Raw genomic sequence first — 23,080 nt, 5'->3', positions numbered from 1 at the left:
AATCCTGGGTCGGAACTTTTTCAATATTGGGTACACAAAAGTTATTACAAATCATGTTGGCCCATGAGATAAAACTTAAATTGCTTCCCATCTAGACCAAATGTCTGAGTGTCACCTGCCAGGAATAAATACCAGAAGAAAAAAATGGAGAGTATAATACTAAACAAACTCCCTTTAGTTTATGAGAGATATATTATGAATTTATGCTCAATAGAAAATATTATATAAATCCACTTCACCTACAGTAATTATCATCTGTTTTTACATAAGCCCTGTCAAAATTGAAAACAAAACAAAAAACATACTACAGGTTGAGGAAAGGACTTACTAGAAAATATTACTGCAACAGAGGGGAAAAGGGGCTGCTGCAATGGGGGAGGAAGACTACTTCAATAAGGAGAATACTCTGACCTTGAGAATGACAAGGATCTTAAAGGTTAGTCAGAAAAGGGCCTTTTATAGGGAGTAGGAAACAAGGCTAGAAAGAACTCGGTACCAGTGACTGGAATGAAACAATTGCTTGATAACACTAGTAGATCAGAGACTTTTCCTTAAACTCAGCCTATTATTCTCACGAAGATCCTTAAGAAGGGGTTGTAGGCTGGCTCAGGCTGAGGGGTCGTTCCTAAGTTCTGGGGCCTGGGGAAAAGAGAGAAGCTGACATACAGTTTTGTCAAGTCAATATATAGCAGGGTTTTTTGTGCAGGCTGGTCAGTGGGTACAAGCTGTTCAGCTCACATTTATGAAGCAATGGATAAGAATTTCGAGGGCTAATGTGAGGGCTTGTGTCTGGCCGTGTTATAGGTAAACAAGGAGGTTATCTGTGAATCTCATGCAAATCATATGGAAAGCAGTGTGCCCTGTGATGAGCCCTTTCCAGAGCACAGAAGCGCAGGGAGATTTCTTAATCATTGCTGTTTCCCCGGAGCACCAGGCTGACATAAAATATAACAGCACCAGCACCATAATCTTAGGAATTTTAGTCTGTTGTACAGGTTACTATTATATGACCGGTACCTCGGAGAGCACCCAGCTCATCATTGATCTTAAACACATATTTTTGAGTGAAGAATACATACATTGAACTCAGATAAATAAGATTCACTAGGATAGAAAAGAGAGGAGACAGGTGATCAAGCCGTTCTAGATCACACTATATATTTCATAGTTCAAGGAGAATGTGTGTGATTTAAGGAATGGAGGGTAGAACACAGCACCAGACAGGTCAGAGCTGATGTTCATCTGGGAAAAGAAAGTTACTTCTTTTACTGTTTTCCTAAGTGGAGACACAGGTAACTTTCACTTAAAGTGCATTCAGTAATATACTGAAATCCCTCAAGCAGAACAACCACATTTCAAAGAGGTTACAATCATCATCTTTTGTCAATGACTTTTCATTTACAAAATGAATTTGAATTGTCCCAAATTAAGAACTGTGTTCTATTCTTAGCCATAATGGGCATGTCAATAATATCTGATAATTCACAGCACTTTGTACCCTTCAAAGTATTTGCACAGACATTGTTTTCTTTGATCTTCACCACAACCCTATGAGGTTGGTAAGGAAGTTTTCATTACATATGACTTAAGGAATCTTAGAAATAAAACCTAGTAGAAGTAATATTTTTACAGTTTTGTAGGCCTTTAAAGGAAAAAAAAAAGATTATTGCCTAGGTCAGTGTTTCACAACACTTTGTTTAATCACACCTAATAGTCTTTCCAAAAATGTTTTCCTAATTACCTTCTTCCAATCATGAATGTCTATTATCACAGACAAACTATACATTCTTTTATATATCGTCTGTGCATTTGTGCATTATCCATAAAATGGGATTTTTTTTCCTACCCCAAAGAATCAGTTTTTACCTCCTCAGGGTGATTATCACCCTGCTGAGAACGCACTACGCCATGCTACCGCACGTAACATCAGTGCCTACATTCGCGTTTGCATGGCGTATGCTTGCTCATTCCACCTACGCAACAAAATTGACTCCCGTTTTATAGATGATAACATCAAAGTCTATAAAACTTAAACGATTTGCGCAATGACACATATCCGGTTCAGGCCAGAAAAAAGATGTCAGTTAAATGCCGAGCAGTCTGTGCTCTCTCGATACCACCTACTGTAAAAGAGCTTTCAGTGCTTTGTACCTAGAGAGAGACTTGCTATCGTTTATGTAGCAAACCTTTGCATAGTTACTTAGTATAATACACTCTCTCAATGTATTCTACAAAAAAAAACTGATAAGAAAGAAAAATCTCTGATCAAAGTTAATAAGCTATTCTCCTAAACACACTGAGGGCAGGAATGTGTATTTTATCAGTTTCCTTGTACTGTACAAAGGACCTGATAATACAGTTGTTCAGACATTTGTTGAATCTCTTATGAGTGACTGAGTACATTAATGATCTATTTTTCTTAAATAAAAAATGTGGAATACAGAGATTTTTTTTTCCTTTTCTTCTTAAAGAATATGTGATTCCCAATGGAGAATAATATATCACAATGTAGAACACAGTGCAGAATATATGTGAGTCTGTATTAAACTGATAATAAAGATTCCCCTCTAATACTGTTCTATCACCAGCAATGCCAATTTACAGATCCTCTATCCATCTTGTTCTATGCTTTAGTGTTTAGAGATAAGATTCAATGAGCCTCATGATGATAAGCTTTAGTGATGGGGCTTAATGTTCTTAAAAGTAAAGGGCTTCCTTATAAGGCTGGATTAGGGTACATAGCTGAGCCCTAAAGCAATCTGGGAAGTTGCCTACTTACTGAATTTTGCCCTTTCATCTGCCTGTGAGAGGAATGGTTTCCTCAAATCAGATTCCATGAACCATAACCCAGCCAACTTCACAAATTTCATCACTAGAAAAAGAGAAAACTAGAGAAATATAAACATCTAAGCATGCTAACTACCAATATGAGAAGAGGAGAGGGGGTCTTTGATTCTTTTGTAGATTCAAGACACTGAGAGAGATGAGGGGGCGGAGGTAAAGAGAGAGACAGAGGGAGGACCATTTTATGCTTTTAGCAACAGTAATTGCTAAATATCCCACAGATATTGCTCAGGATATCATGTTATTACCAGATTTCTTTCCTTGGGATACAGATCAAGTAAAGGAAGGGAAGGAGCCTGAAAGAGTTCCCTCTTCAAGCTGCCCCTGCTTGTGGAGTGGAGAAGGATTTTTACCTTATAGAAAAAGGAAGATGGAAAAATAAGATTTTTCCACCTAAAAACCTTCAGTGAAGCAGGTGCTTTGAGTTGTTATTTAATATTAGGAATAGTCCTAGCAATTTGAGTTGCAAGTGACAGAAAATCAAGAGAACTTCTTTTGGCAAGAAAATTAATTTATTGAAAGAATAGAAGGGTATCACTTGTAACAGAAGAAATACTTGAAAATGAAACCGTGAGAAGCAAAGGAACCAATAAATCAGAATGCCACCAAAACTTATTGTGTCCATCTGTCATGTCTGGCTTCCTCTGGAGAGCATACCTCATGCACACATGTGATCTCTTTCATTTCAGACCACTGGACAGGACCCACGGTTATCACTGACAGGGACTGAGCCTCATATTCTAGGAAGGACTTTGTCTCCCTCAGTTGTGTTAGAAAACAAATCTTGTGGATGAATTCTCATTTGGTCAGTGGTTAGGATCACTCCACTGGGGCAGGAGAGCTGATTATGTCAGCCAGTCTAGAACTGTCCCTGGAACTACATGGGGCAAGTATTGTGGAGCAGTCAATATGATATGAATATAAGTTATCTGGGCATATATGTATCTAGCTGGGCCGCTTGAGAAGTAGACTGACAAAGGGTCAGAATAGAACTGCCTTTTTTGTAACACTGATGTTAATGAGGATCAATGTACCTGTAATTAAACAAATGAAAAATATTGAAACAATAGCTGAATTAAAAGTGAGATCATTCACATGAAACTAAGTTTTCAAGTAATAGCAATGGCAGGTTTTATTTTACTATGCTTTCTTGGGGGTATGTGTTCATTTATAAATTAGTCATTGTTAATCTCAGATGTTGGGGACAAGACAGCGTGAAGAGCTTTCATGGTTGCCAATACCAGAATTCCCTTAGGGCATTTGGCATTATTCTATTAAAAGAAAGCTGGTATGATGCAAAAACAGTCTTCCGCTATAGAAGCCCTAAATGCCAGACATTCCTTCCCCCAGGTTGCCTAAGAAATATAAATTTGACTAATTCTTGACCTACCCAAAACTGAGTCACAAACTATTGAGCCAAGGTTTAGGGGCAGCTGGCAAGAGAAGCAGAAACAACCAGTGTGTATGGCATCAGAAGAAACTGAGACCATGGCCACCCTGATGGGCTACTTCTGGGCTGTGAGATTGTCTCTGAGCCTCACTGCTCTTCAGTTTTCTTTATTCCTTCTCATTTTCTAAGCTGATTTCCCAGCCTCCTGCGTTTCTCAGCACTAACCAACATCTGTATAATAAACTCTTTTTCTGCTTAAATTAGTCAGATTTGATTTCTGCCGTTTGTGACCTAGACCTTTTTGCTTGGTGTACAAGAAGAACTCAATAATGTCTTAAGAACTACAGCTTTCTAAGAGTAAATTGCATGTGATGATAAAACCTCTTGGGATTTATTTTGTAGTTCAATGAGAAAATAGGGTAAGATTTATATACAGCTTGTCAGAAATACAATTCTGTGTAAAGTAAGGTATACCAGCATTTAGTCATCGGGAATGCTATTAAAGTCATTCTTAAGATATAAGAAGATATTTACTGGTCAAGATTTCTAATCTTTAAACATTTTATATGAGGTGATTTTTTTTTTTAGGTGTAGCATGTAAATTGATAATTGCCTCCCCAGCTGAGTGAAATTCTAGAAATATTTAGTTCATCCATACCTCATAATAAATTTACAGGCAATTAAAACTTTTGATTTAACTCTAAGTTAATATACAGATATGCTTTATATAAAACATGTGTTCTAAAAAGTTTGCATAAATATTTATCTTAAATAAAATTACTTTTAAAATGTTGAAGGCACTTTACTATTTATCATTTAATAGAAATTAGTTCATATCTTATTATCAATAATATTTCATTTTGGGTAGTTTTCACTAATGCTCGAATTTTTAATTTTTATAGTTATAAGCTGTCAAAATACATTAAATAAACTTTAAATGGAATACCTGGATATACATGAAAAAGAATGATATAGGAGTAATAAGAAAAAAAAAGGTCTACTTTAATAAACACAAAAATAAGGGACAGTTTGTAAATCCAAAGAAGAAATAACAAATTATACAAAATATAAGCAATGGAAAGGAAAAAGGAAACTAATATTTATTGGGCTCTTTTGTATACAATTACTTGTTATGTATGAGTATTGTAACCTTCACAATAGATGAAGAAAAGGAATTACTATTTCCATTTCTTAAATTAAAAAAAAAAAGATGCTCAGAGTTTAATTGGTTCATATCCTATGAGGTCTGACAATTAAGTTCGAGAACTCATCCTAGAAAAAGTGCTATGTACTTCATGGCTGAATATCACTATGGTCACCTTCAAAATACTCCCCTTGGGAAGCTATACACCAATGCCAGTGCCTAGTCCACCCTTCAAAGCAATTTTGGAACTCTTTTTCTGGATTGGCCGTCAGAGCTGTTGTCATATTATCCTTGATGTCCTGAATGCCATCAAAATGTCTCCCTTTCAATATTTCCTTTATCTTCAGGTAAAGAAAGAGGTCACTGGAGGCCAGATGAGGTGAGTAGGGAGGGTGTTTCAATATAATTATTTATTACTGGCTAAAAACTCCCTCACAGATAGTATCATGTGAGCTGATGCACCGTCGTGATGCAAGAGCCATGAATTAATTGTTGGCAAAAGTTCAGGCAGTTTTCGTCTAATGTTTTCATGCAGACTCTTCAGCACTTCCAAATAGCAAACTTGGTTAAGCTGTTTGTCCAGTTGGTACAAATTCATTATGAATTATCCTCCTGATATCAAAAAAGGTTAGCAACATTGTTTCAACAAGTTTCCCAACTTGTCATACCTTCTATGCATCTGTATATTTATTGCAAAACTATTGACAATAACCAAGGTATGGAAGCAACCTAAGTGCTCATCAGTAGATGATGAATAAAGAAGTGGTACGTATATACAATGGAACATTACTTAACCATAAAAAAGAATGAAATCTTGCTATTTGTAACAACATGAATCAACCTAGAGGGTGTAATGCTAAGTGAAATAAACCAGACAGAGAAAAATGAAGACCATATGATTTCATGTATATGTGGAATCTAGAAAACAAAATAAACAAACAAACAAAACAGAAACAAACACATAGATACAGAGAACATTTTGATGGTTGCCAGATGAGATGGGAGGGGTGTTGAAGGGATGTGTGAAAAGGAGAAAGCTATTAAGAAGTACAAATTGGTAGTTATAAAATAGTCATGGGAATGTAAAGTATAGCAGAGAGAATGTAGTCAATAATATTGTAGTAACTATGTGTGGTGTCAGATGGGTAATAGGATTATTGGGGTGATCACCTTGTAAGTTATATAAATGTCTAATCACTATGATGTACACCTGAAACTAACATAATATTGTATGTCAACTGTAATTGAAGAATAAAAAATATTAAAAGAAGAAATGAGGGGACAAAAGAAGAGAAAGGAAAAAAATTGCAAAAATGTGTACTTGCCTATGCATTTATGTATCTATAGACTATGTAACGACATTGTGGCCTAATGTTTTTGTTTTTGTTTTTTTTAGAAATCATTACCTATAATACTCTTTACGTTTGGCATTATAGAAATGCCATATTCCCAGTACTTACTTCTCTATAATTTAGGGCACAATTCTCCATCTCTAACCCCAATCAGAACATGGTTGCTTCCAGAAAATTTTCATTCTGATATCCTCAAAAAACAGTTAGTGCACTGATGAGCTTCTTTGAACAGAAGGCACACCAAGCTTAGGCAGGTACGTGTATTTCTTATTCAAAGAAAGTAGATTAATCTTAAATGTATCCTAAATTGGAGAGGGGATATTATCAGTCTGTAGCAAGGTCCATTATCTCATTTAATTGGAAAGTCATTTCACTTTCACCTAATCTAAATCAAAACTGTTATCGATTCTAAAAATAAATAAATAATAAGAAGAAACAAATCATAAAACAAGATTTTTCCATTTCTGAAAAAATCTTCGGCTGCATCCCTTAGACCTTTATCTTGATTATTTCAACATCTAAGAATATATGATCAAAATTGTAGAAGCCCAGAATAGCGGTTTAAAAAGAAAATCAGCAAGATTTGCATTGTTTTCATCTTTGTTATCTATGTAGGAACATTTGTAAATTTTACAATCAAACTGTCTTTGAAAAGCCCCAAAGATTCAACAGCATCATGTAATGTTTTGCTAATCATTATTTTAAATCTCAGCAAGATGGAACTTCTTTAATTTATTCAGCCTTTCTGACATGGTAATCTGAATAGTATTAGTCATAATAATGGGATTTTACTTTCTTAATTTATCTTCCAAGCCTTACTCTATTCTAATCTATCTCCAAAGCTTTTACCATGGTGATTATCTACCCCTTTAGTAAAGCCACCAGAATTCATGAGGAGAGATAATTTTTTTGTGATTTTAGCTGCCTATGTTTTTTCATCCTTTTTGGTGATTCAGTTATATTAACTCTAATACATTACCCGGCCCTCCATTCCCCCTCTAATTCTGTTTGTCAAAATGTGAATCGTGATCCATGCATACAACCCTTTCCCATTGTTGAAAGATCATTTAAAGTAGAGCAGGTAAAAATGAAAATGAGTAAGAATTTAGCAATCAGTATTTCTAAGCTAGCAAAATTTAATTTTAAATAGAAAGTAGCATGCTATTTTTCAACAAACATCTTAGTGAATGCTCAACATCTGATTTGGTTTTACTTAATAACATTTCCAATTTCTGGGGAAAAATTAATAGGATGTTGAAACTGAATTATTACTGTAATATGGCAAACTGTTTCATGAAATGGATTTATATTAATGCCAAAATTAAATAAAAATTAAATAAAACCAGTTCAGTTCCATCTTTATAACCTCAATATTTTCAAAAATTAATTCTTCATAGCTGGAGTAATATGACCATAATAAACGTATAATAACTTGGAAATTATACATTTCCTCAGTACATCCTGAAAACACTAAAATTACTTCATGTTTATTTTGTTTTCTTTCCAATTGAGTGACTAAAAATATTTACACACAATTGTGTATTTTATAATTATATATATTTATGTTCATATAAATTAGTGGAGAAAGCTTGAAAATTAAAATTTTGTTTTGCTGTGAAAAGATTCAGTTCATGATATTTCAAATTCACAGCTTCCACTATCTTCATTGCAAGTTTTTACCTAGTTCTATATTTTGGAAAAAAATGGCATTCATTTACCAATTTAATTAAATAAGCAAACAAACAAACAAAAAAACATTGTTGAGTTCCATTTACATGCCAGAGCGGTACTAGGCACTGGACATCAGCCATCTCTCTAAAGCTTCTTACCGTAGCCAGAGAAAATAAATATTAAACCAATAAATATCATGAATCTGACTGGATTAAGAGAAAAAAATTGACTTATATATGATTTAGAGAATATACATTTGAATTAATAATAAATTTTGAAAACTAATAAGTGGAAAAATATATGCAAGGCAAAGACCAACTAAAAATTAATAAAAAGTTGATGCAGTAATATTAATCTCAAATCAAGTAGATTTTAGGAAAAATATTAAATAATTAACTTGTCAAATATTTATTAAACACAATGGGAAGACTGTTGTACAAAACAGACAAAAAAAGTGAGACAACAAAATACATAATTTAAACATAGTGTGGTAAATGACAATAAGCACTAGGAAGAATGTACGTCAGGGAAAGAGAAGGGAGGTAGCAAATTCTAAAGTTCTGGTGGAATTGACATTTTTAGCATGATGCCTAGGAAGGTCTCACTGAAAATGTGGTATTTAAGAAGTATAATAAGAAGAAAGAAGTTTGAGGAGCTCTATTTGTGTCTCAGGGAAGAGCATTCTAGGCAGAGTAATCACCAAATGCAAAGGTCCTATACTGAGAACTTACCTAGAACATTAGAATAAAATAAAGAAGGCTAATATGGCTGGAGTTGAGACAGTAAAGAAGTTAGCACTTACTAAGTATAGAGAAGAATCATGCTTACCACTAAAGAACCAAACCACAAAAAGCTGTAACATTTGTAAAGGGTGTTGTAATCTGCCCAATAGATGACTCAACCCTCCCCAATTTGGGGGCAACAATGCATTTGGAATGGGATGCAACCACCTCTTCACTCATGAAGTGGGTCCTTACTCATCTAAACATTATGTTTCAGTGCTGTAGTCATGTTGCAATATATTGATTTTGCTTACACCTCATCTGTTAGCCTTGTGATGATCACCTGCATTGCTCCAACTTTGCTAGAACAAATAACATTAGTAGGAACATCTTCTTACATACCTCTTTATACATTTATACAGCTCAAGTTTCCCTTGGATTCAGAATTGTAAGACTACACAGCATGTGCATATTAATTGCAATAAGCACTTTTTGATGACGCTTCAAAAGGGTCTTTGCCAATTTACATCTCACCAGCTACATAGGAAAAAGAGTGACTTAAAAATCAGACAACTTTCTAGTTTTTTAAAAAAATTAACAGGTATATTCATCTTTTGACATTACGATGGCGATCTCTCCTTGTTTGATCTATATTTCTTTGTTTTTCCAGCATGTCTTTGTCTATATTTTTATTTGTTTTATTGTTGTGTCCCTTTCCAGGGATATTTTTAAAGTAAGTTAGCAAACTGTGAAATTCCAGCCACACTTGTCTTCTTGTTGCTTCCGGATCATGCCAGGCATAAAGTGTAATTAATTCAAGAACTACAATAAATTGTAACTGTCACAATAAATAATCAATCAGAAGTGATCGTTTATCATGACTGTGTAAATATAACATAGGCAGTGGGGTGGGTAGGGGTCCTAGATCATGAGTGTGTATCTGCATCCATTTTTTTTCTTTTCATTCACAAAGGATATGTTAGAATACAAAAGAGCAGTGATGCTAAATCGGGAATATATTTAAATAGGTTTCAATATAAAACCAAAAGTTAACCACTCACAATTAATTGTGATACTGTTATTTTTACTTGCAAAACTCCTTTCAACTGATGACAACACTCATGTCATGTTCTAAGTTTTTACTATTGAATCAGAGATAGCTTACAATACTACTTTGCTTGCTGTTCTTGATAAGTGCCCATTTTTCGTATATAGTGACCCCATGACCCAATTCTTTGAATGCCCACTCAACTCCAGCCATCTTTGCCACATCTGTCAGTTTTATTTCTTCACTAAATTCTGAAACATGCCTCTTCTCTGTTATTGTGCATTCTTTGCTAAAAATGTGTTAGAGAATTAGAATGTCTAAAATGGATGTTTGCCTCTGGCATCACAATTTACTATTCACAAGTTGCTACCAACCTCTGGGAAATATTGCTGCTCCAAGAGTGTTCTCACTCGAGCACCTCTGGGGATGGTTTGGGGTTTTGTAAATTTGAACAAGTGACCATTTTAGGCAGCTTTCTGATGCAAACATTTAATTGATTTGTTTTTATGACCTTTGTTTGACTTTCTACCCTGGAAAAAACTGAAATCCCAAGCCTGTTGAGATGAGTTTTGAATGATACATTTGCCAGTGGGTAATATATGCTGAAAATGACAAACTAAAGTAAAATCCACTTACAACATCCAGGGTTGTTATATATCTTCACTTCAAACATTTATCTTCTAGTGAGTGGAAATAATTGCAATGTTTCTAATATAAAACACATATATCTTAAAAACATTATAATGAGATTCTTCAGTAGCTATAAATGCCAGTGATAAAGAAGAAAAAAATGTCAACATAGCATTGCTTTGTGCTTTGGTATTATTATTATTATTTATTATTATTATTATTAATATTATTTTGACAGCAATTCTCAGTGTTTAACTTTCAATGTCTGTCTTATTCAGTCCTGAGTATGACCGTGCTCTACCTCTCCAATAGTGTGGCACATGTCCCTTATTCAACAGCTATTTATTGAACATCTACTATATGCCAGAAATCACCCTAGGTACTTGAGATACTTCAATAAACAAAATTGATAATGAATTACTTAAGCTTGGTAAACATTTAGTAAAAAACTGTAAGTTTAGGGAAATTGTTCCCCTCACATCTGGAACTTGAGCAGCAGATATCTCATGCTTTTCGAGAAACTAGTAGGATTAAATGATGTTACTATTGTTATAAGAGGATTGTCTACTCATGTGTAGATATTAGTATGTAGTATCTGAACTGTGTAACTCTCTGAGTAGAGTTATAGTATTATAATATAAGGAGAGAGAAGTTGGTAATATATCCTTCACTTATTTAACTGATTTATTTTAGCACTGGCACATTATCTCAGTCAGCTACTACAATAATATTCACCATGACCAGAGCACATGAGTCTGTTAAGAGGAATTCATGTTGAATGGCAAAAAATTTTAGACTGCCAACAATCAACCCTTTGGTATGTGGCAGTAAAGCATTTATAAATGATATGGCATTGGTGCCAAAAAATCGACTTTATAAATAATGAGTATTAGGGCTGGCTGAGTGGCGTGTTGGTTAGGAGTTGGCTTGGGACGCCAGCGCTGAACAGCAGGGCCCCGGGTCGGATCCCACATGAAGGGCCAGTGATGCTGCACCCTCTACAGCTTAGATGGTGAACAACAGCTCGACCTGGAGCTGGGCTGCTATGAGTCACCGGCGACGGCATAGGCTGCAGTGGGGTTGGCTGGGAGCTGGTGTGAGCTTTCGTGAACTGCCATGAGCTACCGTGAGTGGCTGTCCAGTGGCCGGCGACCGATCTGCCTCACGCGGGAAGAGCGCAATGACAATACCAACATGGGCCAGTGAAGCGATGTCCTCCACAAATAGATTGAAGAACAAAAGGACAGAAACTTATCTATTCCCCTTCTCCAATGCTGTTCTCCTCCTCCAATTCCCCAATAAAATCTTTTTTTAAAAAATGAATATTAGTTCAAAGTTTCTGATATGGTAAGTTTTCTCTAAGAGAAAACAACACTATGCTGAAAGATAATAGAAATTTGAAGAAGCTGTTTTATTTACACAAGCATGTTACACAGATTACACATATTGGTTTATGAGTATTCCTACTTCACATCAGATTCACATTATGTGTAGATAATGGTTAACTGTAACCTTGTAGGGGTTACCTCTCTTAATCTACATTGCAGCTGACTTTTCTGATGTGATGTTCAATTGTAAATTTCCTAACATAAAGTCAACTAAGATTATCTATTAAGCTAAGAAAAAATTAGTTCATTTGTATATCTTAGTGTTATATTGAATTTGAGGAAAAAAAGAAGTTAAGTAGACAGAGTTGATGTTTACTGCCATCCAAAACAAATCTTCTTTTTTTAATAACCCCTACTTACAATTTTCCACTTTTTTGAGAGCCACTCTTTTAATTTCATGTTATAGTGTCATAGAAAGGTCTCTGATTATCTCAGGGATTGATGCACCTTGGAGTACAGTGGGAGAATTATTTGGTGAAATTAATCAGAGTTTGCTCTCTTTGGATATGCTTTGTCTGGGTTATCTTCTCCAAAGTCAATATAATAACCTGTAAAGTCACTGAAAATTAAGACTACAGAAAGTGACTAATATTGAAGTTAAAGTGATATAAGTTCAAATAGCATCTCTCTTAACTGCTCTATGCCCTTTAACACATTACTTCTTTGAATTTCAAATACATCATCTGCAAAATGAGAGGACTGAAATAGATAATCACGGTCTCTTTTTATCCTTAAGTTTAATCCTTGTAAGATGCTGCCACAATGTCTGACAGAAATAATTCCGACAACTTGAGGGCTCTGTGCCCTCTGATGAATGACCAACTCAAAATGTGGATACAGAGAAGATTATAGTAAAGTAAAAGATAATATAAGCATATTTAACATTACAACCGTGAAATGGCTCAATGTAGATCCTCTAGGTAAAGAAAGTGGTGTACATTTCCTCAATTTCCTTTCTATTTCAGAATGAAACTCCTGTATTTACTTGGCTGTAATTTCCATATCTTTACAAAATTTTCATGCACAAAGGTAGAAACAACTTCATGTATTCGAAACAACATCATTTCCTCCTTATTCAAAAGAAGTCCATGGTCCATCATTCCAATTTTATACTTGTCAGTAGCATAATTTACCAACTGTTTCTCTTTTTATTTCCATATTCGGCAAAACTACCAAACTAGATAAATCCATCTATTTCATTCACTATTTATTACATTCAGAATCAAAATTACTGTGCTTCATTGGAAAACGTCACACAAAAGTGCAGATTTGTTCCACTTTAGATTTATGATTACCAAGCACAAATGCAATCTCAACATGACCCAACAATTTTACATCTCTCTGGTCTATTTGCTCTATCACAATCCACAACTAATTCAGGCTTTTACAACTCCCTTAAATATCCTGGCTTCTCTGATTCCCTAAGCCCCTGATCCATTTTATTATAAACTATCCTGGTTTTACGCAGAATTTTTCAATACCAGGATAAAAATGGAACTCCTTTGTTCTTCTAAAATTCCTATATAAAGTACAAAATGGCTCTGTGTTGCCTACTTAATTGAAAGATCATTTTAAAATTAACTCTTGATACTTTAAAAATTTGAAGTAAGAATATGCCAACTCATTTTTCATAGGATGATGCATTTATTGTAACTGACCCAAACCAATAGCATATGACTAAAAAAATTAAAGAGATGTAGTATTTGAGTTAAATAAGATGCAAAATATTTTTCTCCAAAAACCCAAATTCTCAAAAATGAGAAAAATGGGAATATAATATTCCCCAGTGTTATTTCATTTTAAAATTCTGTTTCTTTTAATACACTGCAAGCATTTTGATCAGTTGGGCATCTATTTCTTCTTTATACTTCTAACTGAACTTTTAAAACATATACTATGTTCAGAAAAATGCACAAATTAAAAGGATGCAGTTTGATTTTTTTAAATCATCATGCATTAGTAATCAGTGCTCAGATAAAACATGAACACCAGAAGCCCCCATTTTTTTCAGATATTTAAAAATTGACCATCTTTGTCTTTGTTCCACCTTCTTTACTGTTTAGAGTTCACATACTTTTCCCATTTTTACCTCTATTTCCTCCAGCATAAAAATTTCTAATTTACTCTTCATCATTCACTAATTAAAACACACACACACACACACACACACACACACACACACAGTAACACAGTAAATAAGTAAGAGAATGGGGGCAGAGACTGAACGATAAATGGCTGAAGAGAAAAAGATTAGAAATACATCAGTATGTTAGAGATTTGTATAGGCAATGCCAGTTAAATCTATAAATTACCATCCTTTTTGCTTAAGTGATCATTTTCACCTTCTTAGCAGTTTTGACAATTTGTTGTGCACAATATTTGGAAATATTTAAAAGAAAAGTTTTGGGGTCTTTTCTTAGTGTGAAATTAAACCTATTTATCAAAATCTGAGTGTTTATACTTAGTACTGGATATAAATCAAGAACATAAAGAAATATATCATCTTGTAGACATTATAAGAGATTAAAGGGTATCTCAGTAATTACTTGACACTTTATAGATATTTCACAATCATTAAAAACAGTTTATTTATTAATTTAATATCCATTAATCTAGAATAGTTTTTGTTTTGTTTTGTTTTTGTTTTTTTAACTACAATTGGTCATCCAAAACCAACTGGATAAAAATTAAGAACTGGCTATGGTCAGCTAATTATAAAAACTGGCAAAAACAGCAACATAATAACCTGTACGGGAAAGAAAATTTTCACAGACAACAGAAGTGAAAAAATTTAGAACTGAAAAAATTTAGAACTATGAACACAATTATTTTCTTTTAACCTCCTCCTTTTAAAAGATATTCAAGACTGTACATTATAAAATATTTAAAAGCATCTTATTCATTGTTTCTTTCATGTCATGAGTTCTTTAGTTCAAAGTTGTTTTGTTTCTCAGTAAAAATGGGGTGCTAAAGTGCCAATGGGGAAAAAAAGAATTAAACCAACATCATAGATTGAAGAAAGAGGAAAGGGGAATCCTAAGAGATGTAATTCCTTACCTTTCCATTCAACATTAATTAGGAGATTCCACTGAGACACATAATGCACAACAATTTTTGTAAAAAAAGAATCTCAACCTCTCAACTAAGAAACATCTGATCTATTCTTACACCATCAAAGAGAAATTAGTCTAAATCATTCTACTTGGGAAATTCAGCTTCATTTTTTTGTTTGCTTGTTTAGCTGACCATCCTCCCACCTGTTGGCAGCTCAGTGGCAGCTCAGCGGCAGCTCAGCTAGGGCCCATATGGGAATCGAACTGGCGACTGTTGCTCAGAGCTCGCACTCTTGAGTGAGCTCTTAACCAAATGAGCCACTCATCTGACCTTCAACTTCATATTTTACAACTCATTTAACTCCCAAAATCTTCAGCCACTAACAGTTTTCTTTTTGTGTCATCAGTGTCCCAGAATGCAAGGGAGGATTCATGACATAAGATGATGCATCCCATGGTTTCTCACTGAGAAGGCAATATTGAATTTTTCAGTCTTAAGATAACTTCTTAAGAGCTAGAATGGGGGCAGTGAAACAGAGGTGTGAGGAGGTAGGCTGGGAGCTTTGGATGAGGTTGCTACAGTCACTCACCATTTCATCTAGAATGTTCTTTGATGCCACGAGAGGGAGTGTGTATTAATTTTCCATGGCTGCTGTAATAAATGATGATGAACTTGGTGGTTTAAAACAATACACATTTATTCTCCTACAGTTCTGGAGGCCATAGGTGTGACATCAGTTTCACTGGGCAAAGATCATGTTGTCAGCAGGGCTGTATGCGCTCTGAGTATTTTAGGGGAGAATCTGTTCCTTGCCTCTTCCAGTTTCTGGTGGATACCACCATTTCTTGGCTGGTGGCTGCATCACTCCAGTCTCTGCCTATGTGATTGCCTTCTCTTTTTTCTACGTCAAATCTCACTGCCTTACAAAGACCCTGTGAGTACATTTAGGGACAACCTGGATAATCTAGGATTACCACCTCCTCTCAAGATCCTTATAGCTGCAAAGATCTTTTTTCTGTATAAAATAGCATTGAGAGTCTCCAAGCATTAGGGCCTGATATCTTTTGGGGGCCATTATTCAGATGACCACAGATGGAGAGTAAGAGGTTGAAAGATAAAGAAGGTTTCAAGGTCCACGAGCTAAGGAAATACAGACCCTTTTTAGAATATGAAAAATTACATTTACAGGGAATTTGAAAACAAGAAGACATAGAATTCTGCCTTTAACTCAGCTGTGCTGTAAAACCTATATTTTATAACTAAAATAAATATAAAATAGAAATAAAAATTTAGCTGCTCCAAGATAGCAGCTTGTGAGAATAGCAATATTTCATATTTTCATAGGCTTACGATTGTAACATTTTTTTTTAAATCCCGGTTTGTCTCTTTAGAAATTCTATGATGTAGGCAGGGAAAAAAACAAACAAACAAAAAAAAACCAAAAAACAAAAATCCCCGTTTGCAAATAGAACAACTGAGGCTCTGGGAACTTAAATGGTGTATTCAAAACCAGACAGCCAGTAAAACATCACCAAACCTCCTGACTCCAAGTTCAAGGCCATTCCCCTCACCCTCTAACATGTACAGTTTTAATATATCTCAGTATATCTCAGGGTTGTTTGTCTGTGTACCATCTCATACATCTCCCTGTCTTTAAGGACTAAAGTATCACAAACGATGCTCCTAAAATCAAGCCTGTGACCCTGTGATTTTGAGACACAAAGTCAATGCAGCCTATTAGCATGAACACTTGGGAGATCCAGAGTTAGAATTGATCAAAGCTTTCAATTAGATGACACTGATTCTGCTTCCTTGTAGTTCAGAGAATTAAGCTCTTCTGGGAATTGAGGACAAAAGTCAGCATCTGTGAGGGAGGGGAGGGTCTGGCTGTAGAGCTGCTGGCGCTTCTCATTTCTGCAGGGCATGTCACTCTCACTTCATATGTCCTTAATCCTTTCACGGAAGCACAGGCAAGTACGTTATACGAACACCATGCTTTCTGAAAAGTAATAATTTTAGGGGCAAAACTAGAATCCTGGATTTTCTTTCTCATTTGAGTAAATGACGACCCCAACATGGAGAGAAATTTTTAAAATGATTTTTTAAAAGCGTATGGAAGGCATGGGAAGTAGGTCCCTCTGCATGTGTAAAATGCCATCTCTGCTTAACACATTCAGGCTCTTGCCTCTGAGCGTTTTGATTGTACCGAGTAACTTAGACATTAAAAGCACAATAATACAGCAGACATGGTTGCTAATATATTATTCTTCCACCGTTTTCTACAACTGATTAACAGGAGAAAAGTAAAAGGTTAATTTTCTAATTACATACTCCCCTGAGGTAAATTATGCACATTATCACATTCATTGACACGCTATAATGGGCACTTTATGGAAAAGTGATTTTCTCTGAAGCTATGAACAATCAACAGTGTATTTTTAGGAATCAAGTAGGCAGCAGGCAAGCCTGCGAAAAGTCCTGCTTATACCAAAAATGTGTTTATGAGCAGCTTTGGCCTCAAAGCGAGCTGTGATGTTTCTACATCACTCAGCCTAACCAGTCCTAATGTGAGTCAAGAAGAGGCAGCGGCATCCAAACTGGGTTTGAATCCTGGCTTCTCCACCATTCTCCACATGGCCTAAGAATATCCTTACATTATCTATACATTGACACATGGAAATAATTCTTATGAGGATGTAATTCAATGCATAATAATATATGTATAACAACTAATGCAGCATCTGTCACATATCAGATTCTCAATACATCCCAGCTGTGATAATGAGTCACACAAGTTGACATTAGGGAGTGGAATATATGTGTTAAGAATATCCTTAGTTAGAAGTATTTATGTAAAACAGAATTTTCTCAGACCATGTTCCCACTTAGTTCATCCTTTATAAGGAAAGGAGTAGAAGCCTTAGAGATACAGATGAATAGTTTCCGGTGATATTTTTATTCCTGGGCTCACAGTATTTTTACAACAGAAGAATTAGGGAAGGGAAAGTGTCTGTACCATTAGCCCAGTTAGTACCTAATTCTCAGGGAGGCTCCTGAGTTTCTTTAGTATCCCTCCTCTTGAAACCTTTACCCAAAATTACCATGGACCGGTCAAGCTTGAAAGGCCATCATTGGGGACATGGATGTAGAGTTGCTCACAGTGTCGTGAAAGACAAGAAAGCCCAGAACCAAAAGAGACATCCCAGTGATTTAAATCTGTTTTTGAAAAATAAAATAAAATAAAATAAATAAATCTGTTTTAGAAATCCTATTTCTAGCACAAAAGGTCCAAACTAAGTGACTGACAGTTTAAATATTGCAGCAGCTTCATTCTATTGTCATCATGAACATTAAGATGTGTTTCTGTGATGTTTTTAATCTGTGATTATCAGTGAAAAATTACAAGGATAAGAAATGTTTGTCCCTTTAAAGAGGCCAACATTTTTTCAATTCATTAAAACCTTTTATACTTTTTTGCAATTTTAGGCAAAAGTAAACTTATATTTAATAGAAATAATGTAAGGTACTGAAAAGGGGGTGGGATTTAGACTAGAACCTGCATTCAATCTTACTTCCTCTGTTACTTTGGAAAAATTAATTAACCTCTCTGAATCAATGGTTTGTTATTTGTGAAATGGTGATAATGACACCAATATGGAGGGCTACATATTTATTAGCATGAGCAAAGTAGTTGACTCAATGCCTAACCAACCGGTGTTACTAAATGAATAGGTTTTTGAGAAAATGAACAAAGTAACTGTTTTAACCATTTGCTATGCACTCTGTTGGTGAGGGAGGGATTCCTGCCCTGAAGTTATGGAAATAGACAAAGACATGACAACTGACTGAACAGATAAAAATCCAGGGCACTTTATTAGTCACATATAGCCTGGGGAGGCAGGGACATCACATACACCCAAAACACACGAATATTGCAATGGGGAACAGAGTGAACAACCAGGAGCTATGGGAGGCAGGCTTATAGTATTCAGAGAGTGAAGTGTCCTGGTACTTGCGAGAGGATGCGATTGGCTTGTTTGAATAATTTGGTGGGCTAGAAAGCGACTGAAACCTGCCATGCAAGGATGAGCAGGAATTGAACCTGATCCCATTTGATAAGAAGGGTTCTTTGGCCAGGGACTGTATCCATGGGAACACAATGAAGAGGGGATCTTAAAGTTAGGCAATTTGGGGCTCTCTCAGTTCCCCAGGTGTCAAAGCAACACATAGACCTTAGTTTTAGACATGACAACAAATTAATAAAGCTTAATCTTCCTTTCATCACCTTTATCCCACTTTTTCCTTAAAAGGGGAAAAAAACTATGTGTTTCAGAATGGCTAACAATCTCACAGATAATACTGTAATCTGATGATAATTTTATGTGGAAAACAAGAAGATGAGGAGCAGGAAGAGGGGAGGAGGAAAATAATTGTTTAAGCTGGAGACTTACTGGGACCAATGGGAATTTGTATCAAGTGCAAGTGATGATGCTCATTTGATTGATCCAGTCTATGAGTTAATAGTATAAGCTTAGGTAGTAAAAAGTCAGAAAAAAGGGGATAAATGACAATGTTGGTACAATTTAATTATTGGCTGGTTAAATTAAAATAAAATAATCAGGGAAAAAATGTTTTCCTCTCTATTGTTTTCCTTGAAAAAGAAAAAGTAATAAATGTCCTTTTGAGAAAACAACCAAAGAATAAAAGAACAATAAACCATGATTTCTTGATGTCCAACTGATTCTATTTTATTCATGTATCAAGGACCATGGCCTTTGTCCTAACTTCAAACTGTCCCTTGTGACTGAGTTGACTTGATTATTTAATTCAATGATGTGATTGGAAATTTCATCAAAATCTCACATTCCCTAGTTCAGCTACATATCATGTCTCTAGATTTATCATTTGCCTAGTATTTTGCATATTGTAGATATATTAATGTAAAATTTTTGATCAATTTTTTTATTTTGACAATTCTTTTTAACTTTAACATCTTCCATCATTAATTATGTGGCAGCGAGTATTTTTTTTCCCTAGTTTCAGAGTATGAATAAGAGAGGAATAAGCATTTTAGGCTTTTGAGCTCTTAAGTAGACTTTGTAAAATCTATAGGAAGCAAAAAGTGTCTTAAAATGCACACTTTTTTAAAAGTTCTAAGAGCTTGGAACTTTTTCTTCTGAATTCCAAATGTCTTGGCTCAGGAAGATGAGGAGTAAAAGCCCAGAGAAATGCAAAATAAAGTATATCTATTCAAGAAAAAGAGATTGAGAAAACAAGGCTAAAATTTATTAAGCTAATTCCAATACAAAGGAAGTTAAAGTTCAACCTCCAAGAGTGAGAAGTAATAGTGATGTGATTAGATTAGAAGCTGTCTGTTTTCCTGAGAATGAACCCTATGCCCATCAGGATCTCTACCTTGACTGGAGCCTTGGGGGCTAGTTTGAATGGAATTCACATTTGATATAAAGAAATATGCATCATAAGAGCAGAGGGATGCTCACACCATGGACACCGGTAGAGAACAACACATAACAAAGATTAAGGGCCTTCTGCTCTACATCTCAATAGCAGTCAAGATGAGCAAGGGACAGCAGGCAACATGGGATATCACCTCCCCAATACCAGGACAACAGAAGCCTCACCTTCCCTTACTTCAATTTTATGTAGAAGAAGAGAAGAACATTGAATTGAATTGAATTGAATTGAATTGAATTGAATTGAATTGAATTGAAGAGTTGAGTTGAATTGACTGAGTTCAAATCAAGAATCAAACTTTCAAACTCAGGAATGACACAATTTACATTAAATTTGCAGGGTTCAGTTTCTTTTACTGCATGAAAGGAAAGCTTAATTTTACTAACTTCTTTTAATTACTATTATTTTTAACACATTTTTTACCCATTTTCCCACCCTCTCCCCTTTGGCAATGATCAGCTTATTCTCTCTATTTATAGGTCTGTTTCTATTTACTAACTTAAATGGTTACTTTTGTAAATCTTATTAATGACTATCAATTATAACCCCTCTACACGGGTGCTGTCATTTAACACATAATGTACATGTATTTCATCTTCAAGTTTTAAAAAAGCACAAAACAAAACAAAAAGGCACTCTGCACCTGAAATATTTTCTCTAAAATGTGGCCATATCACACGTATTTAATGCTTTCTCCTCAGGTAATCCATCATTGCCTGAGTAATCAAATAATAGGCAAAACATGAAAAATAGATTTTAAACTTGTGAGAAGTGTTTATCTACTTAAAGACATAAGCACGAAGATCATTCCTTTAAGCAAAAAGTTAGCATATAATACAGGAAGCTTAATATCATATCGAAGGAAAATAGGAGAGGAAATGCCATATTAAATAGACCTAGGCCAGAGTCACCTCCAAGGCGTGGTGATTTGGGACTCAGCAAGACAGCAATCAAAGGGATGTGACAACATCAGCTTAACCTGGAACATGCAAAGACACCCAACAGGTAGCTGGACTGCTCCCCCTTTTTCTCTCCCACTAAATAATTATTTACTACTTTTTCCATTTAGAATGCATATTTGGCTTTTTTTATTATCTAAAAAATATTCTAGACTTTGAGGATGACAAGAACTTTAGAAGCCATTCACTCCAATCTTGCAACAGTGCAGGGATGTCTTTGAGTTTAACAGTTAGTAAATAGGCAGCCCCTTCATGAATCCTTCCAACATCAGTCAGCTCCTGACCATGCAGGTGGTGGTTCTTCAGGGTGTTGTGATGAATGAATGCACACCTTAGCAAACATCCACAATTTTCCTCAAATTCAAACAAAATGTAATAACATATAAAAACACTATGGAATGAGCCCTTCTGATATGTCAGGCATATTTGAAGTACTTTAGTGATGTACCTTAATCTTTATAAAAAGATTATGAAATATGTATTATTATTTTTTCATTTTGCAAATGTGGAAAGTGAGGCAAAAAAGTATTTAATAAACTGCTAAAGTTAGTAAATGGTAGATCTAAGATTTGAATCCAGGTAGCCTGACTCTTAAGCAGAGTTTCTTAATCCCTAAATCATATTATCTCCACAGTGCAACATATATGTCTTAATTATTGTTAATTAAAAACACTTCAGCGTATAAAGCAGACTCCAGTGAATTTCTGGCCACAAATAAAAAATATATGATATAATTTAATTTATCAAATTAAGTCCTCATGATGTTTTTCTTAATACATTTTGATGAATATTCTAATACTTTCATATACTAAAAGTAATTGTAAAATCATTAATACAAACTTTCCTCTTTTTCTGTTAGAATATGAGACTCAAGGGAAAGAAAATGGTGACTATCTATATTCACAATTCAGTTATGACCACACTTGATCTAAAATTCAATCTCTTAATTATCACTACAGTACGTCTTCTGTCAACAGATATCATTATCTACTAAGATATTAGAGTTCAAGATATATCTGCCTTCAGGGACATTAAAATGTAGTTGGAGAGAATATATACAAAAAAATCAGTAAACTACTACTTGTAATAAATCTCTTCTGAGTGACACACATAAGTGATGGAGAGAGTTGTCAGGTTTGAGTTTATTTAATCCAGCACAACATCCTGGACTATGGCAGAAACAGTCAGTATGATAGGTTGTGATCAGTCAGCTCATTCTATCTGGATGTGCCCAAGCCAAAGCAGTTGTAAAATAATTGGAATCTTTCTTTAAGTTGGCCATTTGGAGATTTACTGAACAGTTCTCCCATTACTGCTGTTGCCTTAGTTATTATTTTCACCCGCATGTTTTATTTTAAGATCGTCTTCATCTTTGCATATTTTTGTTTTCTTAAATTCACTTG

Source organism: Hipposideros armiger, unplaced genomic scaffold (assembly GCF_001890085.2).
Source record: "Hipposideros armiger isolate ML-2016 unplaced genomic scaffold, ASM189008v1 scaffold_973, whole genome shotgun sequence".
NCBI classification, from domain to species: domain Eukaryota; kingdom Metazoa; phylum Chordata; class Mammalia; order Chiroptera; family Hipposideridae; genus Hipposideros; species Hipposideros armiger.
The sequence above is the reverse complement of the archived record's forward strand: the minus strand, read 5'-3'. Positions refer to the sequence as shown.